This window comes from Hemitrygon akajei, chromosome 14 (assembly GCF_048418815.1).
Source record: "Hemitrygon akajei chromosome 14, sHemAka1.3, whole genome shotgun sequence".
NCBI classification, from domain to species: domain Eukaryota; kingdom Metazoa; phylum Chordata; class Chondrichthyes; order Myliobatiformes; family Dasyatidae; genus Hemitrygon; species Hemitrygon akajei.
Window position 1 is genome coordinate 6,996,030 of NC_133137.1, and position 17,454 is coordinate 7,013,483.

General features: G+C 43.2%; 3 non-coding genes across 3 annotated transcripts; all 3 read left to right on the forward strand.

The window, feature by feature from the left end:
- The first annotated feature begins 6,854 nt into the window (after positions 1 to 6,854).
- LOC140739038 (U6 spliceosomal RNA) lies at positions 6,855 to 6,961 on the forward strand. The gene has a single exon (XR_012101547.1). It is a non-coding gene; the product is annotated as a U6 spliceosomal RNA (small nuclear RNA).
- Positions 6,962 to 9,297: 2,336 nt separating this feature from the next.
- Positions 9,298 to 9,404, forward strand: LOC140739039 (U6 spliceosomal RNA). The gene has a single exon (XR_012101548.1). It is a non-coding gene; the product is annotated as a U6 spliceosomal RNA (small nuclear RNA).
- Positions 9,405 to 11,686: 2,282 nt separating this feature from the next.
- On the forward strand, positions 11,687 to 11,793 carry LOC140739040 (U6 spliceosomal RNA). Its single transcript, XR_012101549.1, has one exon. It is a non-coding gene; the product is annotated as a U6 spliceosomal RNA (small nuclear RNA).
- The last annotated feature ends 5,661 nt before the right edge of the window (positions 11,794 to 17,454 follow it).

The following is a 17,454-nucleotide window of genomic DNA, read 5'->3' on the forward strand; positions in this document are numbered from 1 at the left end:
GTTCAAGTGGATAAAATGAATGCTTAAGTGAAAGACTAATTCTCAAACATTCATGTGCTGCTTAACTTGATAAATGTACACGTAGGTGCCTGGAACTTGGGCATTTCATACACAAATCACACATAAAATCCATGTTATTTTGGGTTAGATTGCTCTACTGATTATTTGTAGGTGAAATGCTCTAGACATCACCCTGTACAATTCATTTCACAGTGTCTGATGTTTATCTAGTGATAGTGATGCTTCTGTTCAAGTACTGACACTCTCTTCTCTCCTATGCAAACTGGAGACTTTATACACAATTTATGGTCATTGTTTAGCATCAAAATCACAGTTATGAGTAGTGTATGCTAGTTGATTGCATTTATATTTATTTAAAAGGATCATGTTGCCTGGACAGTTTTGGAATTGACTGCCAGTAGTTCAAAGTTCAAAGTAAATTATGAATAAAGTATATATATGTTATCATATACTACCCTGAGATTAATTTTCTGGTACACATTCACAGTAGAGCAAAGAAAGACAATAGAATCAATGAGAAATTTCACACAAAGACCAACAAACAACCAATGTGCAAGAGGTTGCAAATATACAAATAAAAAAACACAAATAACAATAATTAATAAATAAGTACATAAATAATACTGAGAGCACGAGTTGTAGATTCCTTGAAATTGAGTCCATATGTTGTGGAATCAGTTCAGGGTTGAGGTGAGTGAAGTTATCCACACTGGTTCAGGAGCCTGATGGTTGAAGGGTAATAACTGTTTCTAAACCTGTCTCCTGTACCTCCAAATGCCGCCTTGGCTGATTTCCAAGTAGGTTACTCAACACCTCAAAGGAAGGGTGAAATCCAATATCTAGCCATATGCACAATAAGATCGTGCCACAGATGGGACAGAAGTACGCCAAGGCACACCCACTTCCACTGACGCTGCAGGTGCCATCCTGAGTCGGCCCGATATGCTCAGCAGCAAAGTTTCATTGTGACATCTGAAACAGCTGGAGGATGCTTCACCCATGGAAGCAGGACTTGAGTTGATAGCTTAGGACCTTGTATTTTAAAACAGATGCTAGAACTTGCACCAATCTCAGTGACTATCATCCCTTCATGCTGCACCAGCCTTGGCAGCTAGATTACAGCAACACATTCCACACTGGAAATCCCCAGCAGGTCAGGCTGCACCAGGGGAGGGAGAGAGAAATAAATTTAATGGTTCAGCTCACTGATCTCTCAGGGGTGTTGATGATCAGTTCTCACAATTTCTGAGAGAAACACAAGAACAATGCAAACCTCAACACAGATCACAGCATGGAAAGAGGCCCTTGGGACTACCAAAATAACCATCCACCACTCATTTAATCCCCCTTTTCTATTCACGTCAGCTCCATATTAGGAGCAATGTGCAATGGAATGAGAAGACACGGGAATGTTTTATGTGCTGCCCAATAGCCAAGAAATTATATTAAACCTTTGAACTGATATTATTAAGAGCAGATATTATTCCAACTGTTTGCATCAGCATGAGAGAAACAACCAATCAGATTTGATCAGCATACCGGAAGCTCCCTCTGCACTCCAAATAATAGCACAGGATATATATCAGTCGTGTAAATACTTAGGTATGTCAGTTAAATACAGAATCTGAAAGTGTGCAAATAACCAATGAGTAAAGATTGTATGTCTTCTAGACAATAAAGCTACTGATGTTCCATTTGTTGCCTTTGATGTTTAGTAAATTTAATCCAAATTAATCTTGTATTTTGCCACATAAATGGGATTATCCATAGGACTGAGTGAAAAATGGAGCAGCAAATTGAAATGATTTAGTACACATGAAAACATTTACAAATACTGACTTAAGGAAAATATACTTTTCTTACAAATGATGGATAATTCACCTTAATAGTAAATGATTTCATAATTTAATAATTAAGCTATTGAACAACAATATTGGTGTTCAGGAAATGATTAGAACTGCTACTTATCCGGCTGGATGAGGTTTCAAGAGGTGACATGAGTCAGTAATATATTCAACAAAATGCATCCTCTGTCACTGGGTGATTTGGCTGCCATTAATTCAGCCTAGATGATTCTTGATCACTCTTCCCCTGGCTATAGGTAAGAAGGTGGAACTGTGTGGTTCAAATGCTTCAAGTTTGACCCAAGAATGGTCACTCCAAACTGGAACCAAGAGAAACTGATACTGAACAAAATTACTCTAATAAATAGAATAAATAATTATATATTGAAGTTCTATTAGTATAAGGAGGACTATGATGGTCCCTGCACAAGGATCATATACAAATTACAAGTGATATATGGATCAGGTACAAATCATCTTTCTTCTCCCTTTTTGGTAGTGTTACATACTCACACTTGAACACGGGACAGTGGGATGATGTAATGGTCTTGTGAGTGGGATGATGTTATGTCACGTGATGGCATGTTCCAAATGGTATTTAAATCAAACACGCGATCTGTAACGGAGTTCTCATTTTTATTTTTGTGCAATGTTGTTGCCAGTTGGAGGTGTGGAGGCTCCACCGGTTTTGTTTGTTGCACGTTTATTTTTCTCTTATAGTCCAGTATCGCAGAGTGAAGGCATAACTGGAGTTATCCAAGTTCAAGGGATTGGATAAAGTTAATGTTGTTCAGTGTTTGGGGGAATGATAGACCTTTGTGACTTTGTTCAGGAATTGTGGCACACACATTTGAGTTAAGCCCCTGCAGAGTCAGGAAGGTTTGTGCAGTAACCACCCTCCAGTCAAAAGGTCAGTTCCTTTTATTTCCTCGTGATTTCTTTGAACAAGGCATCTCCCGGCTGTCAGATCGGCAGATTCGTTGTTACTTCGAAGGAATTGTTGTTTCGAGGAAGTCTCTCCTTACTGACTGTATAAATCACATGGGCTTTTTTGAATTTATCACTTTAAGTCTGTGCTTGGATGAGAACTTGTTAAGACCAGTTTCTAAGTTTGACTGTTTGTTAGATATTGCCACCTAACTGTTAACTTCCAGTTAAGTTAGTCATTTGTTTACTTTTCTAAGTTTTGAGCAGAGGTTAATAAATCTCGGGATTTGTTTTAAATCCTTTCTCAGTTTCATATTCATTGCGCTGCATTCGTAACAGTAGTCCATAAATTAGAGTGATTGGGTATATTTGCCAATATATCCAGGTCTTTGGGTATATTTAAAGTGGAGGTCGGTAGGTTCTTGATTAGTAAGGCTGTCAAAGGTTACGGGGAGAATGGTGGAGCCAAATCGATGGGTCGAATGGCCTAATTCTGCAACTATGTCTTATGGTCTACATCTGTATACTGAGAGCTCGTAGATTCCCACCTTTATGTAATGTTTGCAGTTAAAGAAACCTTTCCAGCAGGGAGATAGATTGTGAGCATGTTGTAACACAGTATTAAGCATACTGAGGTAGCCATGCAAGTGACCGTCACTGGATTCAGCCACTATGAGCTTGCCTAATGCTGTCACTCTTCTAAACACCAGCAAGTACAGGCCTTCTCCTCATACGCTAACATTTTCATCCCAGGAATCATTCTTGTGAACTTCCAATCCCACCCCATCTTTTCTTATACGAGGGGTCCAAAGCTGCTCACAGTACTCTAATTGTGTCTGACCAATGCCTTATAAAGCCTCAGCATTACATCCTTGCCTTTATATTGTGGTCCTCTAGAAGTGAATGCCGACATTGTATTTCCCTTCCTTACCACCAACTCAACCTGCAAGTTAACCTTCAGGGAATCCTGTACGAAGACTATATTCCGACTGTGACTTCTTTGCCCAATCTTTTGATCTGTCCAAGTCTTTCTGCAGCCTCTCTGCTTTCTCAGCGCTACCTCCCCTTCACCTACCTTCATATTGTAGGCAAACTTGGCCACAGTACCATCAATTTCATCATCCAAATTATTGACATATAAAATGAAAATAAACAGCCTTATCTCCGACCAATATGGAACATCACTAGTCACCAGCAACCAACCAGAAAAGGCCACCTTTATTCCAACTCTGTACCTCCTTGAGGTCAGCCAATCTTCTATTCATGCTGGTATCTTTCTTGTAATATAACCGAGGTCTTCTGAAAATCCACTGACTCTCCTTTGTCTATCCTGCCTGATAATTCCTCAAAAAATTCCGGCAGATTTATCAGGCAAGATTTCCCCTCAAGGAAACCATGCTGACTTTGGCCTATTTTGTCATGTGCTTCCAAGTGCCATGAAACCTCATCTTTAAAAACAGACATATTTTTGTCTGTCACTCTGACATACACGTAGACACACAGAGAACTACACACAGAAGCACACACACACACACACACACACACACACACACACACACACACACACACACACACAAAGAGACAGAGAGACACAGACACAGACAGACACACACGCATAGAAACACACTCCTATGGACACACACTGACAGAAACACATAGAGACACAGATAGAGGAAGTCGACTGTACTTCCTAAGAAGGTTGGCGTCATTCAATGTCTGTAGTGAGATGCTGAAGATGTTCTATAGGTCAGTTGTGGAGAGCGCCCTCTTCTTTGTGGTGGCGTGTTGGGGAGGAAGCATTAAGAAGAGGGACGCCTCACGTCTTAATAAGCTGGTAAGGAAGGCGGGCTCTGTCGTGGGCAAAGTACTGGAGAGTTTAACATTGGTAGCTGAGCGAAGGGTGCTGAGTAGGCTACGGTCAATTATGGATAACTCTGAACATCCTCTACATAGCACCATCCAGAGACAGAGAAGCAGTTTCAGCGACAGGTTACTATCGATACAATGCTCCTCAGACAGGATGAAGAGGTCAACACTCCCCAATGCCATTAGGCTTTACAATTCTACCGCCAGGACTTAAGAACTTTTTAAAAGCTATTATTAATGCTTTTTGAGATAGTGATTTAGATGCATATCATATTTTTTTACTGAGTTAAGTATTGTATGTAATTAGTTTTGCTACAACAAGTGTATGGGACATTGGAAAAAAAGTTGAATTTCCCCATGGGGATGAATAAAGTATCTATCTATCTATCTATCTATCTATCTAGATTAGGCTAACTAATCCATAACTTCCCGACTTTTGCCTCCCTCCCTTCTTAAAAAGGGGAGCGACATTGTCAATTTTCCATTCTTCTGGAACCATTCCAGAATCTAGTGATTATTGAAAGATCACTACTAATGCCTCCACAATCTCTTCAGCTGCGTCTTTCAGAATCCTGGCATGTAGGCCGTCTGGTCCAGGTGACTTATCTATCTTCAAACCTTTCAGTTTCCCACACCCCTTTTCCTTAGTAATAGCAACTACTTCCCCTAACACTCTTGAATTCCTGGCATACTGCATGTGTCTTCCACAGTGAAAATTGACACAAAGTATTTAAGTTCATCCACCATTTAATTGTCCTCCATGTTCCAGCAGTCAAATATCCACTCTTGTCTATAATTTACTCTTTATATATCTGAAAAAAAACTTTTGATATCCTCTTTTATATTATTGGCTAGTTTACCTTCGCATTACATCTTTTCTCTCCTTATTGTTTTTAGTAGCCTTCTGTTGATCTTTAAAAGCTTTTCAACCCTCTAGCTCCCCACTAATTTTTCCTACATTGTATACACTTTCTTTTGCATTTATGCTGCCTAGTCAGCCATCGTTGCCTCATCTTCCCTCAAGAATACTTCTTATTCCTTGGAAAGGATCTATCCTGTGCCTACCAAATTGCTCCCAGAAACCCCATTCATTGTTGTTCTGCTGTTATCCCTGTTAGTGTCCTCCTTCTATCAACCTTGGCCAGCGCTTCTCTCCGGCCACTGTAATTGCTCTTATCCCGTGCTCCATCTTTCTCTCCTAGAAGATTACATCATCATCACCCCTCCGCCACTACAACGTATCAGCTCCCACCTTGTTACGGTGTGCTTATTCTCCCCTCCGCTCACCTGGTCCATCTATTGGGTGACAGCTCTTGTTCCACACCTTCCCTCCACCGTTATCCCCGTCTATCTTTCAGTCCAGGTAAAAGATTTCGACTCAAACTGTCAACTGTCCATTGCTATTGACCCACCGAGTTCCCGAGTTGCAACCGGGATTCGGTCTCTTGTGTCTCCATGAATTGCAATCAGTTTCTATTTTATGAATTGGGTGTTAAATCAGTTTTCCTCATGGACGGTTTGTGATGGAATAATTTATGAAAAGTTATGTTTTCAACTAAACATTCAAGGCGTGTCTTATATTTATAATCTGATTGTTTCATGATCTTGTAACATGATGCTATGCTATAAATAGAGCAATTCTCCAGAGGCAGAAACACCGATCAATTCCCATTACTCGAACTCTTCCTGCCGCATAGCAATAGGATCCTTCCCTCCCTGTAACATTGAACATAGTACAGCAGAGAAACAGGCACTCTGCCCCATAACATGATGTCGAACTAAAAAGCTAATAACCCTCACTCAAACAAAAAACGAGTGAAGACACGTTGAGGTCTGAAATTAAAGCAGCAACAAGAAGACTTGTCCCAGGACGCTGGCGAATGGGGTAAAAGCAGGAACCCGGGCACAGACGCCCACACCGAGATGGAACGAACCACGCATGCGCGCCTCCCCATCCCCGCCCTAACGGCTTATTTTACATACGGAACAAATGCCCATAAACCTTTTATAATAGAGCTAAATTAATCCGCCAGATTACGATAAAAGGATGCAATAGTGCTTCAGAATTTCGAAAAATATAATGGAATTTATTATAATATAATGGAGATAAAATAATTAAAAAACATCCTATCACCATAACTATAAAATGGTACGGATAACCAAGCTTTATATAACACTCATCAGGTAGAGTAAATCGTGCTCGCTTCGGCAGCACATATACTAAAATTGGAACGATACAGAGAAGATTAGCATGGCCCCTGCGCAAGGATGACACGCAAATTCGTGAAGCGTTCCATATTTTTGCATTTATCAAAACTTAATTTGCTTTGTCATCTATGCCTAAAGACATATTTTTGCACCCCCCCCCCCACACACACAGTAAGGTGGACACCTACGTGCTCAAATATATAAGTGGAATTTGCCCTCAAAACTATTATTCCGAGCAAACTCCAGACCCTGGGAGTTAATACCTCCTTCTGCTACTGGATCCTAAACTTTCTGACCAACAGACCACAATCAGTAGGCAACAGCATCTCTGTCATGATTATTTTAAACATAGTGCTCCATAAGGTTTCACCCTCAGACCCCTACTCTACTCTCTACACACTCCTGACTGTGATATTCCCCCTAACTCCATCTACCTCAGAGCAACACGTACAAACAAGCTGGATCAACTCAGCAGGTCGGGCAACATCCGTTGAAATGAGCAGCCAACGTTTCGGGCCGAGACCCCTTGACAGGACTGAAGAAGGAGGGGGCAGGGGCCCTATAAAGAAGGTGGGGGGAGGGTGGAAGATGAAGGTGAAATACCAATCAGAGGAAAGATCAAGGGGTGGGGGAGGAAAGCAGGGAGGGGATAGGCAGGAGGGGTGAAGAAGGAATGTAAGGGGAAAGCACTGTGGGTAGTAGTAGAAGGCAGAATCATGAGAGAGGTGATAGGCAGCTAGAAGAGGAGGCAGAGTGAAAGTGGGATGGGGGAAGGGAGGGGGAGGGAATTACCAGAAGTTGGAGAATTCGGTGTTCATACTACATAAAACTACACCAGTGTGAATCCCTGCAGCATCTGGTGACCCTGTGATCTCTGTCTCCGAGATTGATGCCAGAGCATCTTTCAAGAGGGTGAACCCTTGAAAGACATCAGGGCCTGATGGTGAACCTGGTAGGGCACTGAAAGCCTCTCGACCAACCCACAAGAGTGCTCAAGGACATCTTCAATCTCTCACTGCTGCGTTTGGACGTTCACACTTGCTGCAAAAGGGCGACAATCATATTAGTAGGCAAGAAGAGCAGGGTGAGCTGCCTCAGTGACTATCGCCCAGTTGCACTCACATTGACTGTGATGAATTGCTTTGAGAGGTTGTTCATGGCCAGAATCAACTCCTAAGCAAGCACACAGATCCTCTGCAATTTGTCTATCACCACAATCGGTCTACAGCAGATGCAACCTCACTGCCTCTCCACTCGGCTTTAGATAACCCGGATAATAGCAATACCTACGTCCGGCAGCTGCTTATTGATCACAACTCAGCACTTATACCCTTCGTTCTAAACAGCAGACTCCAAAACCTGGGTTCTTGACTTCCTCACTGGGAGACCACAGACAGTGTGGATCTGAAATAACATCTCCTCCTCACTGAGAATGATGTGTGCTCAGCCCACTGCTCTACTCTCGATCCTCATGGCTAGGCACAGCTCAAACACCGTCTATACATTTGCCAGTGACACAACTATTGTTGGCTGAATTTCAGATGGTGAAGAGAAAGGGTAAAGGAGCGAGACAGACCAGCTGATTGCATGGTGTCCCAACGACAATCTTGCACTCAACGTCACTAAAACCAAGGAATCTGATTGTGGACTTCCGGAAGAGGGATCAGCTTTGGAAAGGGTAAGCAGTTTCTGATTCCTGGGTGTCAATAGCTCTGAAGATCAACCTTGAAGCCAACATAATGATGCAATTAAAGAAGAAGACACGACTGTGGCTGTATTTCACAGGAGCGTGAGGAGACTCGCTATGTCACCAAAGGCTTTAGGAATTTCCTACAGATGTGCCGTGGACAGCTACTGCACATGATCGGTAGAAGCTGCAGAAAGTTGTTATTATCAGCTGTTACAATGCACTGCGGCCGCAATAAAAACGAATTTCACGACATGTGCCAGTGATGTTAATCCTGATTCTGATTCCGAGAAATTAAGTGGATTTACAGCAGAGAACCAGAAACTAGGTAAGCTAATAACGCTCATTCAAAGAGGAGTGCAGCTTGAATCAAATGCCAGAAATTAAAACAGCAAAGATTTTCCCAGGAATGCTGGCGAGTGAGGAAAAAGAAGTTTCGCAGGAAACCACGCATGCGTGCCCGCCCAACCCGCGCCCTTTCAACCCGTGAGCCCCGCCCCTAACGGTATATATTTGCATACAAGCCATACATCCATAAACATTTTATAAGAACTGGATCTTTCCTACAATTTCTGGTACAAAGATGCAATAAGTGCAAAGAAATTAATATGCATAAAGAATTAAGGCAATGTATTATAGCAGAAAGTAGATAAATACAATTTCCAAAAAAAAACCCCACCACCAATGCCAAAAAGTGGTAAGCTTTATTGGCTTATATATAACACTCATCAAGTAGAGGATATTGTGCTCGCTTCGGCAGCACATATACTAAAATTGGAACGATACAGAGAAGATTAGCATGGCCCCTGCGCAAGGATGACACGCAAATTCGTGAAGCGTTCCATATTTTTGCATTCGCAGAAATATTTCGCACTAATTTTATCTGGGCTTGTGTCATCAATGGGAAGTCGCACGAGTTTTTTGTTTAATCCCTAACACCCCCCCCCCCCCAAATCCGGAGCAGTCCAAAGTTCAGAATGTATACCAACAGTGCTATAATGCAATGGACAAATGAAAAAAAAATTCCAAATGCATAACTGGACTAGTTCTTGGTGAGTGAATTCAGTGATGGTGACATATTTGGCTACCCGTGGAGTGTTGGCCCTCAGTGGGTAAACGTTTCTGTGCTGATATTCTACCTGCTTTTGGAGAAGTTTCATTAACTACAGGCAGCACAGAAAAGTGGGTACAAGATGAAATATACAGCGTATACTTAATAAACAATTTTCACATTTATAACACGTTTTAAACCAGTAACAGTCTCAGTATGCGGGCAGTGGGCAAATCAACCCCACTTGGGCTTCTTCATCTCCTCACTCGAGATACAGATTCACGCAACTCTGCCACTTTGACCTGGTCCATGCCTTCATTGACCAGTTCCAACACTCGCCTTTATTGGATCTTGCTCCTCCTTACACACGTCATCGGGTTTGTGGGGGTGTGGCCAGGGTTTGTGGGGGTGCGCCTAGCGTTAGTGGGGGTGAGTGCCCCCTTGGACTTTAGGATTAGGTTTGAGGGTTGGGCTGGTGGATGTATATGTGGGTTTGGGGGAGTTAAGGTTGCGGCGTTTAGTGTGGTGAGATAAGTAGGGTATGGCGGATAGGGTAGTGTCGTGGATGCGGGTTTGTGGGGGTGTGGCCAGGGTTGATCCAGGCACTCAACGTCAGTAAAACAAAAAAGCTGATTGTGGACTTCAGGGTGGGTAAGAGGATCAGAAGTGGAGAGAGTGAGCAGCTTCAAGTTCCTGCATCTCTGAGGATCTAACCTGGTTCCAACATATCGATGCAGTTATAAAGAAGGCAAGACAGGGCTGTACTTTATTAGCAGTTTGAAGAGATTTGCCATGTCAACAAAAACACTCAAAAACTCGTATACTGTGGAGAGCATTCTGCAGGCTGCATCACTGTCTGGTATAGAGAGGTGCTACTGCACAGGACCGAGAGAAGCTGCAGAAGGTTGTAAATCTAATCAGCTCCATCTTAGGTACCAGCCTACAAAGTAGCCAGGACATCTTCAGGGAGCGGTGTCTCAGAAAGGCAGCGTCCATTATTAAGGACCTCCAGCACCCAGGACATGCTCTTTTCTCACTGTTACCATCAGGTAAGAGGTACAGAAGCCTGAAGGCACACACTTAGCGATTCAGGAACAGCTTCTTCCCCTCCGCCATCCGATTCCCAAATGGACATTGAACCCTTGGACCCTACCTCACTTTTTAAAATATACAGTATTTCTGTTTTTGCACGTTGTTAAAATGTATTCAATATACGTAATTGATTTACTTGTTTATTATTTTTATTTTATTTATTTATTTTTCTGTGCTAGATTATGTATTGTAGCTGCTATGTTAACAAATTTCACGTCATGTTCCGGTGATAATAAACCTGATTCTGATAGATTTTATTAAGTTTGGCACTTCCTTACAAGTGATTGAAATACCTGAAAAGTTATGCGCTTTGCAATATTCGAAAACATGCGTTTTTCAGCCATGCATCCGTGAACAGCTGCATGTCTTGTATTCATCACATCTCTTTCATGACCATACAACGTGATGCTGTGCTATAAACATACGAATTCTCAAGATCAGAAACTCCAGGCCATTCCTACTGCCCAAGTTCATCACCTCTCCCGACAATGCACAGACCCTTTCCCACCCTTGTCCGACATACAACCATTGCAGACAAAACCAACAACTGTGCTTTGCCGATGGAGAGTCCGGAGCTAAATCTGCATCTCATTCAAAAACGAGCGAAGACGCGTCGCTGCTTGAAATTAAACCAGCAAAAGACTTTTCGAGAAGAGCAAACATAAAAGTTAAGAGCAGCACCGCACCGCCGGCGTGGACCGGGAGAAAACTACGCATGCGCGTCTCCTCATCCCACGCCGCTTCAGCCCGTGAGGCGGTCCCTCAAAGCACATTTTTACATACAGGGCAAACACTCGGAAACTTTTAGAACAGAGCTCAATTAATACTGTAATAAAGTTGTAATGCAGGCAAAGTCATCTAGACTAATTAATGGAAAATATTATTAATAAAAGTAGGTAAAAGAACATGTCGATTAATAGAACACTACCATGACTATAATGTGAGAATGACCAGTGTGCTATTTATTACACTCTGAGGGCAGAGTGGATCGTGCTCGCTTCGGCAGCACATATACTAAAATTGGAACGATACAGAGAAGATTAGCATGGCCCCTGCGCAAGGATGACACGCAAATTCGTGAAGCGTTCCATATTTTTGCATTCGCAGAAATATTTCGCACTAATTTTATCTGGGCTTGTGTCATCAATGGGAAGTCGCACGAGTTTTTTGTTTAATCCCTAACACCCCCCCCCCCCCCAAATCCGGAGCAGTCCAAAGTTCAGAATGTATACCAACAGTGCTATAATGCAATGGACAAATGAAAAAAAAATTCCAAATGCATAACTGGACTAGTTTTTGGTGAGTGAATTCAGTGATGGTGACATATTTGGCTACCCGTGGAGTGTTGGCCCTCAGTGGGTAAACGTTTCTGTGCTGATATTCTACCTGCTTTTGGAGAAGTTTCATTAACTACAGGCAGCACAGAAAAGTGGGTAAAAGATGAAATATACAGCGTATACTTAATAAACAATTTCACATTTATAACACGTTTTAAACCAGTAACAGTCTCAGTATGCGGGCAGTGGGCAAATCAACCCCACTTGGGCTTCTTCATCTCCTCACTCGAGATACAGATTCACGCAACTCTGCCACTTTGACCTGGTCCATGCCTTCATTGACCAGGTCCAACACTCGCCTTTATTGGATCTTGCTCCTCCTTACACACGTCATCGGGTTTGTGGGGCTGTGGCCAGGGTTAATCCAGGCACTGGAAGTCAGTAAAACGAAAGAGTTGATTGTAGATTTAAGGAAGTGTAAAATGAAGGAACAGATACCAATCCTCACAGAGGGATCAGAAGTGGAGAGATAGATAGATAGATAGAGTGAGCAGCTTCAAGTTTCTGGATCTCTGAGGATCTAACCTGGTTCTGTCGTGGTTTCTCGTGCCCCACAAACGACCAGGAGACGCAAAAGGTTCTTCAAGAAGTATTAAACTTTAATTTGCAAATCAAAGCTGAGACAGTCAATTGAGCTAGTCGCTGATTGCCCACCGATCCTTGTACATAGCATTTTTTATAGCAATCTCCTGGTTCAGTTGCATTAGCATATGCAATCGGTCTACAGTTGCGTATCACAAGTACATCCGCCACTATTGTTTCTACCTATTGACTTAATCATGTTCTAATCTACATCTCTTAGCTACCTCTCATTAACACACCATTGTCTTCCACATTCTTAAGATTTCATTCTCCTGCTAAATTGGATACATGCATAGCAAATAGCAAGTTCAAAGCTGACTACATAGTTTTGGTTACACAACAAACAATGCAACTTTTATACTCCAATATATCCCCCCTTTGAGACCCATACACAGAGAAAGACTAAGGGTCCGCGCACAGAAGCCCCAATAAACTCAAGCACTTATTCCCAAATCTCGGGTTAAACTATACTTTTCTGTGCCAAGACCTCAAAGTATTCTCTCCCTGTTACCCTGGGCCGCTGAGCCAAAAACCTGTCCCTTTGTACCTGAGACAGGGAAAAAGACTCAGAAACCCTTACAATCTACTCCCACACTGTCGTTTTGCTCTTGTTCATCCTGCAGGTGTTGTAGGCTGTAACGATACATTTTCGGTGTTTCTTTCTCCACTAAGCTTGCTTCAGTAATTGCCACGAGCGGAAAATGTTTGGTTGCAGCACGCACTACAAGAGACTTGAGACAAGGAAGAAAACAGCACAGCACAAGCGCACAGCTCAACAATACAATACTGACAGTTACTGCCATTTTAGTCAGCCATGCTCCCCATCCTTCTTTATATGCGCTTCTGAAATCAGAATCGTCAGTAGGGGGGTGGGCGCTACCAACAAACCGTCTTCCATGCTCCACAAGCCTTCCGGGTTCTGCTTGCCTCCTCCCTCCCCTTTCGTCTCCACATTGTTTGTTCTGCCAAAGTTGCCTTACCTTGTATTTCTGGAGCTAGGCTTACCTGGGGGGCAATGACAGCTGATGTACATCCAGACGCTTTTCTGGCTGCCTCGTCCGCAGCTTGATTTCCCTTTGTTATTACACCATTTCCCTTATTATGTGCCTGGCATTTTACTATAGCCAATGCTTTAGGTTTCATTATGGCTTTTAAGTCTAGAATTTGCTGACAATGTTGTATGGGATCTCCACTGCTTTTTTTAAAACCTCTCTGTTTCCACACTGCCCCTAACAAATGGCATACTCCATGAGCATATGCCGAATCAGTATAGATGTCTACTTTCTCACCTTTCATCATTTCACACGCAGCTGTCAGGGCTTTGATTTCTGCTAGTTGGGCAGAACACAGTTGGGGACAGGATTCCATCCTAATAATCTTATAGCTCAACTGATCCTGCTGCACTACTGAGAACCCTGCATGATTTCCATCATAATCCCTATAACAAGAGCCATCTACGAACAGAACCTTTTTATCTGCATCCTCTAGTGGTTCTGACCGTAAATCTGCTCTCAATTTGGCAAATACCATTGTCTTCCCTACACAATCATGGGCTCCTTCATAGCCCAAAGGGACAAAATCGGCTATATTACTGGTAGTGCATCTCTGTATAGTTATGTCAGGAAATGTCAATAGCATCTGATACGCTGCTATCCTGGCTGGCGTCAGCACAAATTTCCCTCTTTCCAGCAATTCTGTTACTTTGTGGTATGGGTACAGAGTCACAGGATAGCCCAGGGTTACAGATGATGCCTTTTCATACGCATAGTACAGCGCCGCCAATCCCTGATAACAGGGTGGATACCCCCGAGCCACCTCATCTAGTCTCGTACTGTAGTATGCTATCGGCTGCTTTGCTTTTCCTGTGCCTGTCTCTTGTGTTAGAACCGTTGTGACATAACCCTCCTGTCTGTTGGATACATACAAATGAAAAACCTTCTCGTAGTCAAGCAAAGCTAATGCTGGTGCTGACTGCAATTCCTGCTTAATAGTATTGAAAGCTATCTCCGCCTCTCCATTCCACTGTAAGCTGTTCTTCAAATTGGTATGTCCTGCTTCTTTCATTATCTTTCTCAAAGGTGCCACAATCTCAGCATATTCTCCTATCCAATCTGAGCTGTACCCTGCCATTCCCAAAAACGTCATCATCTGCCCTACAGTCTGGGGTTTTGGGGCCTTAGTTATTGCCTCAATCTGATCTGGTGCTATCGCCTTCACTCCCTTGGATATTACCCTGCCTAAGTATTCCACTTGCTGCGTGCAAAATTGCAGTTTCTTTTTGGATACTTTATGTCCTCCGTGCACCAGCTTCTCTAACAGAGTTATAGTGTCCTGCTCACACTGTTCCTTACTGTGGGAGCAAATCAACAGGTCAGTCACATACTGTAACAATGTACCTTCCAATGGTATGCCCTCTAGGTCTGCCTTCAACACCTGATTAAAAACATGTGGTGAATGTTTAAACCCTTGCGGCATTCTGGTATAGGTATACTGCGCACCTCTGTAAGTAAATGCAAACAGATACTGACACTGGTCGGCCAGAGGAATGCTGAAGAAAGCCAAACACAAATCAATCATTGAAAAGTAACTTGCTTCTGGTGGAACATTAGTCAAAAGTGTGTGTGGGTTGGAGACTACCGCTGGCCGGGGAGACACTCTACCTCTCATTTATCATTTACCACTCGCAAATCATGCACCAATCTCCACTTAGATTTATCTGCTTTTAAGACCGGCAGCAACGGGATATTGCATGGACTGTTTGTTCTTTTAAGCACTCCTATTTCAAGCAACCCCTGCACTGTCGATGCTATTCCCTTTTCTGCTTCCGGTCTTAAAGGGTATTGTGGTCTCCTGGGTGGAATTGCTCCCCTTTTTAGCCTTATTTCCACCGGACTAGCTGTTTTTATTTTCCCTACGTCCGTGTCATGCTGTGACCACAGAATAGATGGCAACTCATCTAACCTTCTATCTTTCTGCTGGCCTCTTTCCTTTCCCAGCAAGGGCAGGTGTGGTTGGGGAGTTATTTCGACCTCTTTCACTGTCCCTACCATATCTACATTTACCATTATTTTAATGCAATTGTTGTCTTCTGATATCCACACCTCTGGCATGAATTTCCTCCACACTTACGGTTTCAGCACTCTTAACTAAGGGTCCTAAGTCTTTAGACTGATATCCCTTGTTTACCAACAATGTTACGTGGGGCGCAGCTTCCAGTATCCTGTACCATTTTTCTAAAAAGGTGTTCCACTTAACTTGTAAAGCTGCCCCTTGCTTTCCAATTATCACAGCCTCCCCTTCCAGGTGCTGTTGGGTACATGCCTCCAGGTGCCATCTCTCCTCTAACTCCTTGTTCTGAGTCTCGTCTAAAATCACTGTACAATGTAGCTCAGATTTGGGCATTACCGCCCTGGGTAATATAGCCTGCACGCCCTTCTTCCATTTTTCCCAGGTTTCCTGAATCTGATCTGCGATGTCTCCTATCCAAAAGACATTAGCCTTCTTGTCTTCTCGCACTATCAATTGAGCCCCTGCTCTTTCCACACTCAGCCCATTTCTGGTGCATTCTAATTTTAATTCCAGTTTCAATAAGGCATCTCTGCCTAACAAATTAATCGGAGTTCCTTTAAATACTAGCACCGGCAAAACAATTCCTTTATTTCCCATTCTCAGCTGCACTGGAGCCGTGCACTGTGTCAACTGTGTTTTCCCCCGAGAACCCTACCGTCTTAATAAACTTTCCTGACGTGGGAAGGTGAAGGGCATACTGTGGCTGTACACAAGTGTACGTGGCTCCAGTATCTATCATCATTGGTGTCAGTTGCCCTTCTAACATAACCTGAACAATGGGTTACTCGTCTGTCTCCCTTGATATCATTGGGTAATGTCCCTTCCCACTTGAGTTCTCGGGGCACCCCTAATACCTCGCATAGGGGTTCACAGGTCCGCTTGGGCCTGTGGGGGCTGGTCCTTGGCTAAACTTTAGTTCCCTTCTTATCGGTTCCTGCTGGTGTGTGACAGGCCATGGTGTAAACAGACAATCTCTTCTCATGTGACCTGGCTGATTACATCCCCAGCACAATCTCTCTACCTCTCTTTCCCCCTGTTTCCTCACTGGTCCCTTCTGCCCATAGCTCCTCTGTCCCCCTCTTGGGACTTCCAGTCCTGTCTGGGCTGTTTGAATTTAGTCTGTTCCTGATAGGGCATTTGTGGGAATGCTCCTCCAAAGACGTCGATTATTGGCATGGGGTTTTCCGGCCCTTGTCTTACAGTATGATCAGTTCCTCCATATAGCGGTGCTTCATCCAGTTCGATGGCTGTACTCGGACCGATGGTTGCTGGCAGCATCTTTTTGCTTTTCTCTTTTTCCTTCTTTCTGAGTTCTTCGAGCTCCATTTGTATTAACTTTCTTTGCACCTCTTCCTGCTGCTCAGCCAACCTTTGTTTGTCTTTCCGATATTTCTCAACCGCATGGACTACGTGGTCTCTAAATTCTTGTGGGGTCATTGACGTCAGCCCAACCACTTCCTCCAGTTTGGATTTTACTTGTGGAGGCATTGCATCCAAAATGCTATGTCGGAATAGTGTGGTGATAAATAAGCTATTTTCCACCTCTTGCTCAGTCTCCAGTCTCCACCTTTTCAACTGGTTTTCTACGTAGGCTGCTGGGTTTTCAGTGTCTCCCAGTGGATCCCCCTTTAAGGCTTTGGGGTCCACTTTGGGTGGATAAAGCTTCCTGAGGGCCTGCCATACCCTCTGCCTCACTCCGTCAAACCTGTCTCCATCAGTTCTCGGGTCGTTCGAGTTTACTATGCCAGCCATTTCCATTAGTTCGTTAAA